Source organism: Penaeus vannamei, chromosome 24 (assembly GCF_042767895.1).
Source record: "Penaeus vannamei isolate JL-2024 chromosome 24, ASM4276789v1, whole genome shotgun sequence".
In the NCBI taxonomy this organism is placed as follows: domain Eukaryota; kingdom Metazoa; phylum Arthropoda; class Malacostraca; order Decapoda; family Penaeidae; genus Penaeus; species Penaeus vannamei.
In genome coordinates, this window is record NC_091572.1 from 33,679,920 (window position 1) to 33,687,419 (window position 7,500).

The following is a 7,500-nucleotide window of genomic DNA, read 5'->3' on the forward strand; positions in this document are numbered from 1 at the left end:
AGGCACATATATCGCTGATATTTCATGTACTTTAGTAGAAGTAACAAGTATCATTCCAGGTCATCCATATTCATATAAATTATTTTCATAACTGTCCAAATCTAACACAACACATGGGCACCCATCTTGCATAATAATAATGTAACCAGTATATATCTTCTTCATGAACTAAGACAATGTACTTACAACCTCACTACCACTTCGTTCAATCAATATCTAATACAAATGTCGAAAAAAGAGCTTCGAAAACTGATGTAAGCTGTTGCAAAGCTAGCGATGAAGTGCGCAGTGTCTGGCAGTGGTACTGTCAGCTGACTGTCACTTCACTTGCCAACTACCGAGTTCAGTTCTGGCTGCAGTCCAGTGTGTGGTATAAACAAAGACAACCAGAATGGGTTCACTTCTGCATGTTGGTTCCTCTACAAATCTGTCTTCAAAACAATGTATTACTCTCAACCTGGTTTCTCTGCTAATGCAGCTCTGTTTACAAGATATCACTGAATATTGAAGTCATTTCTAGAAATTAAGCCACTTGCACACATTAACCCTGAAGTGTAATAGGATTTCATTAATAAATGTTACTTTTAAACATATGCATTATTCATATTAACTTCAAGCAAATTATGAACTACACAGCTTCTCTTGTAGAAATGAACTATCATATAAGACAGCAACATTTAACTTAATGCTTGCACAGAAAGATATCAAAATTAGTCTTCGTTTTTCCTTCCTATCATTCAAATTTCTCTTTTTCATGCATTTCTTATCGAATCAAGGAGGTCATTCCTTTTTTTTTTTTTTTTTTTGAAGAAAACTTTCTCGATATAAATCCACCAGCTTGGAACTATGCAGCACACACATTCACCAACAAATATAATTCTGATGAATTCTACTTCGCATTAACGATGGCGTGCCTTCTCGGTGGCACTCTCCTCTGAGCTGTAGGTCTTCTGAGACTGTGATATCACACACAAGCAGTTATCCTCATGACTTCAGCGACAACCTTCAGGATTCATCAATGGAAGTCTCCCTCTCGGCCCAAACAATTAAAACACGCACGCTTTTCCCTCGCCTTGTTCCTACCCTAGATGTGTTTTTACGCATTAGAGTGAGTATTTTGCCATTCATGAGCACAGGAAGCCGAAAATAATCACCTCTTCTTCAACAAACGAGTGTCAATCTGTTAAAAAGAGGGAAGGAGGTCCATCACACCGCCTTCTCCTGCTTCGACTCCAGCCTCAATGTTTACGTTCGGGAGCACGCTGCCGGGTGTACGACACGACCAAAACAGATGTCTCACGCAATGTAATCCGGGGAATATTTGGTCATTATGGAATCTTCTGGCTTGTCTATTCGCTTTTCTCAAATCTCTTTGAGAGTCATGAGTCGTAATTTTGAAGGAATGTATGACGTTGGGGACCTAGGCCACGAGGTGGGAGGAGCGTAAGGTGGTCACGGAAAGGTTGTCGTACTGTAGAGCCGGGGGACAAGGAACCCACGTCACCATGAACACTTTGTTCTCGTAATGTTTCGCTCAAGTCGATTTTTCCACCGTGTGTTCTGTTGCATAAATCTTCGTTGCGAAAGTATTTCCTTATTAACGTATGCTACGTTGATTAATACATCACTCGTTCATAACTGCGGCAGAGCGAATGGTGTGGATTTTTAATACGGAAATATGTAAATTTTGGTCCGCCATGAGACGCAAAAGAACGACATCCTTGGGACCCTGGCCTGAATTTCGCAGACGGAGAAAGCCTAAAAAGACGACCTAAACTTTTCAATTCTTCCCTCAATCAAATTCACTTTGCAATCTTCGCGCTCTTTAAATGCCTCTTGAGAAAACACATAAAACTAATCTCATACGCAGAATGATGGCAATTCAATCGCTTTAGCCAAAGAAATCCGACTTCAGTTGTGGTTGTCCACTCGCGAGATTGAGGTAATAACGGTATTGTTACTTTACTTCACGTGTGACTCCAGCGAGTAACTTCCAAACTCATCTTCTGGTTTCCGTTATTTACTTTATGCTTCGCTGGAGGGTGATGAATGGGAGGTGAAATAACTTGCAATGATTCAACTGCGTGATAGAACATAACTGTTCTCATACGTTGGGTGTTTCCATTAGCATTTTTATTTATATTTTTATCGCTTCATGAGTTTTTTTTTCATGAAGATTTATTGGCGCACAACAATTGAATGATTCTCAATTCATAGAATTCGCGTGTCTTTCGAAGCTACAACTATGCACACGGCCATTGTTACCAAATAAGTTTTTTAAAATTTGCAAAACAAGTGCGAATATATATTATTTAATTCCCTTAAATGTCAATAATTTCAATCTCAAAAATACAATCATGAGTTTTGAAACAATTATTTTGTTTAATATCAAATAGTAGCTTTCTGCACCATGTTCGTATATGACAACAGCGCCATTGCAAAATCACAAGTGACTCATCACATAAGATACTTAAGGACACTGGGAATCCTATGAGAAGTATTTCGGAGAATTTATGTAGTACATGAAGGATGAAGTTCGTCCTATGACATCTCAAGTGGGACGTTCTGGGCGCTGCTCTTACTAAGAACCGCTGCCTTGTATGGAAAACGTCAAAATAACCAAGATACTTTGGAGTCGATGACACTTTTTTCCTCCTCTCTCTCTCTCGACATTGGTCAGTAGCTCTAAATGTCACATTTTTTCCCTTCTCCTACGATCTCTCTCTCTCTCTCTCTCTTTCTTTCTCTTTCTCTTTCTCTTTCTCTTTCTCTTTCACTCATTCTCTCTCTCTCTCTATATATATACATATATATATATATATATATATATATATATATATACATATACATATATATATACATATATATTTATGTGTATATATAATAAATATATATATATATATATATATATATATATATATATATACTTCTCATCCTTTCTCCCTCTCCCTCTCCCTCCCTCTCTATAGCAACGAGACACACCACCGAAAATTTTCCTCGAGAGCGCGCTGTTAGCAGTAGTTCCTGCCACGGTTCCCCACGAACGACTAAAACACGACTCGTCTCGCCCTCGCGCCCTCGTCGCCTCCGCCATCAGCAGCCTGCCTCCTCAGCCGCCCACGCAGACGTCGTCCTCGCGGCTCCTCCTCGATTGCGTCATCCTGCTACGTGCCCTTTGACGCGCGTCCTCTGCTGGTGATGCCCGGCAACCCACGCTACTTTTCTAGGCTTTTCGATCCTGTCTGGGACTTGTTTGGAGGCTTTTGCACGTCTCCCAAGGCATTTTTTTTTAATAATTTTGGTTTAAATTCTAAGTTATTTATCATTTGGTATTGTTTTTTTGTTGGACTTGTTTGGAGGCTTTTGCACGTCTCCCAAGGCATTTTTTTAATCATTTTGGTTTAAATTCTAAGTTATTTGTCATTTGGTATTGTTTTTTTGTTGTTTGTTATTGTTACTTGTCTGTTATTTTTTATTTCTCTTAGTTTAGGGGTCAGACTGTGTTGACTGATCGCGTAACAGGAGACATTATTTATTTATTTATTTATTTTTACTGCACTTCGTTGGTATTGAATAATCTCCAATGCATATGAAGGTAATGTGCAGTGGATAACGGATGCTACTAGTTATAACAGGAAATGGTAGGAGAGAACAAGAATACAGGGAAGAGTAAGAACAAAAGAAAAGAAAAAAATAATAATCTCGATTGGAAATGTAGGGAATGTCAAGCAGCGTTCATGAATAGAGCAAACCGTATTCCTTGAATGGAAAAAGGAGGAAAGGTAACAATTCGAGTTATTTATTCATTAAATTATATATCATTTTGTCATCATTCGTTACAGAAGAAAAATCTAAGATACACTGCATTATCCAAAATCGTTCTCATCTCGGTTAAACTACGAAAACAACTCGCCAGTTAATCAAGGAAAACAACCTTTTTTTCATAATTCGTTACAGAAAAAAAACAAGATACACTGCATTATCCAAAATCGTCCTCACATCGGTTAAACTACGAAAACAACTCGCCCAGCCAATGACGATAATCAAGGAAAACAGCCGACCATAACAACCAGTTCCTTTCTGTCGTTTCCAGAGAAGCATTTATCGATTTGTTTACGTCTTGTTGGCCACGGAGTCGATCGTCCTTACGCCAGGAGATTCTCTCAGTAGGAACTCGAGAAAAGTTATCTATTTCGACTTAGCTCGCTCCTGTAAGCTGGCAGTGACCGTGACATTCGCTCGTGACTTTTGTGAGCTGTTCCACACACCTGTTGCGGAGTTGGAACGATTGCTTATGGATTTTGAATGTAAACGGGTATAAATGCACACACACACATACTGTGTTTATATAAATGAATTCCATTCCCATGAACACAGTGGAACAATTAATTAAACACCTTTCACGCGGATATGGTTGGCTGTAACAGGTATGCGCCAAGTGTTCTCAATCTATCCATCACAATCACGCAGGTGTTCGTTGTGTCTCTACTGTTCTATTATTTTTTTTTATTATTATTTTTTTTTATGAAGGATAACTCTGGATCGCTCTCTCTCTCTCTCTCTCTCTCTCTCTCTCTCTCTTTCTCTGTCTCTTTTTTTCTCTCTCTCTCTCTCTCACTTACTCACTCTCTCTCTCTCTCTCACTTTCTTTCTCTCTCTCTCTCTCTCTCTCTCTCTCTCTCTCTCTCTCTCTCTCTCTCTCTCTCTCTCTATTTCCTTTGATGTTTGATTTTATCATATTTCGTTCTCTCGTCCCTCTCACCTCTTTTCTCTTTCTGTCTATCTGCACGTCCATTTAACGAAATTTATCTCGGCTCACGTGTCTATTCATATATAATTGCCTCTTTCTCACTTCCCTGCCATCTCTCTCTCTCTCTCTCTCTTTCACCCACTCACTCTCTCTGTCTCACCCATCCCCCGCCTCTCTCTCTCTCTCTCTCTCTCTCTCTCTCTCTCTCTCTCTCTCTCTCTCTCTCTCTCTCTCTCTCTCTCTCTCTCTCTCTCTCTCACTCTCTCTGTCTCACCCATCCCCCCCCCCCCCTCTCTCTCTCTCTCTCTCTCTCTCTCTCTCTCTCTCTCTCTCTCTCTCTCTCTCTCTCTCTCTCACCCACTCACTCTCTCTGTCTCACCCATCCCCCCCCCTCTCTCTCTCTCTCTCCTTTCTATTCCTCTCCCCCCCTCTCTCTCTCTCTCTCTCTCTCTCTCTCTCTCTCTCTCTCTCTCTCTCTCTCTCTCTCTCTCTCTCTGTCTCACCCATCTCTCTCTCTCTCTCTCTCTCTCTCTCTCTCTCTCTCTCTCTCTCTCTCTCTCTCTCTCTCTCTCTCTCTTTCTCTCTCTCCCCCCCCCTCTCTCTCTCTCTCTCTCACTCTCTCTCTGTCTCTCTCATTCTCTCTCTCTCTCTCTCTCTCTCTCTCTCTCTCTCTCTCTCTCTCTCTCTCTCTCCCTCTGAAACTGGGTATATCCCAATTTAAAACATTAATATCTACTTTTACCCTTTTCACTTTCTTGCATCCTTGCCCTAAGGAAAAAAAAGTGCTGTCTCTTTGCATGAATTCTTATGTGACGCGTCCGGGCGATCTCCGTGCCATCTGTTGGCTGTAAGGCGAGACATAAAGATACCCATCACCTGGCAGGTTTTTAGGGTCGTGATGGTGTCTAAATAATGGATGTCTTGGTAGGTTACGGTTGATGGTCTGGTGGTATGCATAAGGGAAATAAACAGGTTAATGCAAATGATTAAAATAGGTATGTGTTGTGATAGAGCAAAAGGTTTAAAGAGAAGAGGGTGGTACTCCCTTGATTAACCTGTCATCTTGAGATACGAAAACACAGGTGTGATTTATTTTCCTCTTTTTTCAATCTATTTAATTTTTGTCATCATCATCATCACCGTTTTCATCATCATAATCATCATGAAAATCTTCGCCATTACCATCACCATCAGCATCATCATATTATCATCATCACCACAACAATCTCCAACGTCATCATCATAATCATTATCACCATCATCATCATTATCACCATCACCACTACCAACACCATCATCACCACCAATATCACCATCAACTTCCTCGTACGTATCATCATCTATCACATTTACCTCCTATTTCTCCACCTGTGTTAATGTTCCCTCGATAGGTGAACACTCTTCTCCTCCGCCTAAGTCCAAAGATAAAACATTTTTTTCAGGATTATACATTATGAGGTGATAAATCTCTCCCGTATCCACGCCCGCAAGCACGCACGCACGCACGCACATATTTGGCAGCGTCATTGGCGACAGAGGTTTAATAAAGGAAATTTTCGAAATGCAGAAACCAACATGTGTGTCTTCCCTTGTTGAAGCTGTGTATTATTCTTGACTCTTATCTCAGCACTGTGTATGTAAATTAAATGATCTGAGGATGTATAAAGATCATGTATGTAAATTATTTGTTAGGTAAAGTATCTTTCTTATCATGTTTATGTGGCCTATGGGTTATTTTTGTGTTTTTCATTATATTAGAATGCCTTCATTGTAGATTGTATATTTTTCCATCATATTAAATCATTATGTATCTATTTCATCCAATCAAAATGATACAATTTTCTCATAATCAAGCGCCACACAGAGTCACTCGCTGATTGGCTGCGACAAAATTTCAAATCGTCCAATCACAAGCTTCTTCGGAGCGTTCGGTTAGTAGTGGGCGGAGCGAGTGGGTGAGTGGGCGTGGTCATAAGTAACGTTTTTATTGTAAAAGGCGTTGAGAGATTTGCTCTGTTGGGCGTGGCGGGAAAAATAAGAAAAATAAAATGAGGTTAATGAAGGAAGATTCACTTATGCCTTTGGTCTCAGCTAGTGGCAAAGACGCACTGGTAGAATGCCGGAAAATAAAACAAAAAGAACATTTAGATTAAGATAATACTAATTGAATTTATATCTAGCTTGTGAGACCCATGTGCGAGGCTCGTCGGTGGTCTTGTGACCTGCCTTACATTTTTCTTTTCCACCACTCTTATTCTTTCTCTCTCTCTCTCTCTCTCTCTCTCTCTCTCTCTCTCTCTCTCTCTCTCTCTCCCCTCTCTCTCTCTCTCTCTCTCTCTCTCTCTCTCTCTCTCTCTCTCTCTCTCTCTCTCTCTCTCCCTCCCTCTCCTCTCCTCTCCCTCTCTCTCTCTCTCTCTCTCTCTCTCTCTCTCTCTCTCTCTCTCTTCGCGTGTTTCTGCTAAGCAAGACAAATATTTTCCCCCCTAATGGCTCACGTGATGGCGCTTAGCACCATATTGTAAAAAAAGGAAAAGGATGTACAAATATTCGAGAAAATTTTTGCCAAAGTTTAAGCCTACTCAATCTTCTTTAAGCTCAGCTACAGTAACTTTTTTTTTGGCGGGGGAGGGTCACATGCTGATTCGGCCTAATAATAATTTTCATAAGGAATCGCTGTTTTCCGTTTTTTTTATCCTGTTGTTGGTTGACTGGTCATATTTGGAATGTATGTAATAACTGTTCAGATTTAA

General features: G+C 40.3%; 2 protein-coding genes across 8 annotated transcripts in view; one reads left to right on the forward strand and one right to left on the reverse strand.

The window, feature by feature from the left end:
* The window catches only part of LOC113803269 (Zinc transporter Zip99C), an 83,420-nt gene extending 80,334 nt beyond the window's left edge, over positions 1-3,086 (reverse strand). The window contains exon 1 of one of the 4 annotated variants that reach the window (XM_070138701.1): positions 2,983-3,086. The gene's annotated coding sequence lies outside the window, so the exon portion shown is untranslated. Of the gene's footprint in view, positions 1-186; positions 495-893; positions 1,008-1,154; positions 1,293-2,982 lie in introns of those variants that run through there. The other 3 variants (XM_070138700.1, XM_070138704.1, XM_070138703.1) reach the window with 3 other exon arrangements.
* The window catches only part of FipoQ (F-box/LRR-repeat protein FipoQ), a 150,220-nt gene that overhangs the window by 66,293 nt on the left and 76,427 nt on the right, over positions 1-7,500 (forward strand). The window lies entirely within an intron of this gene.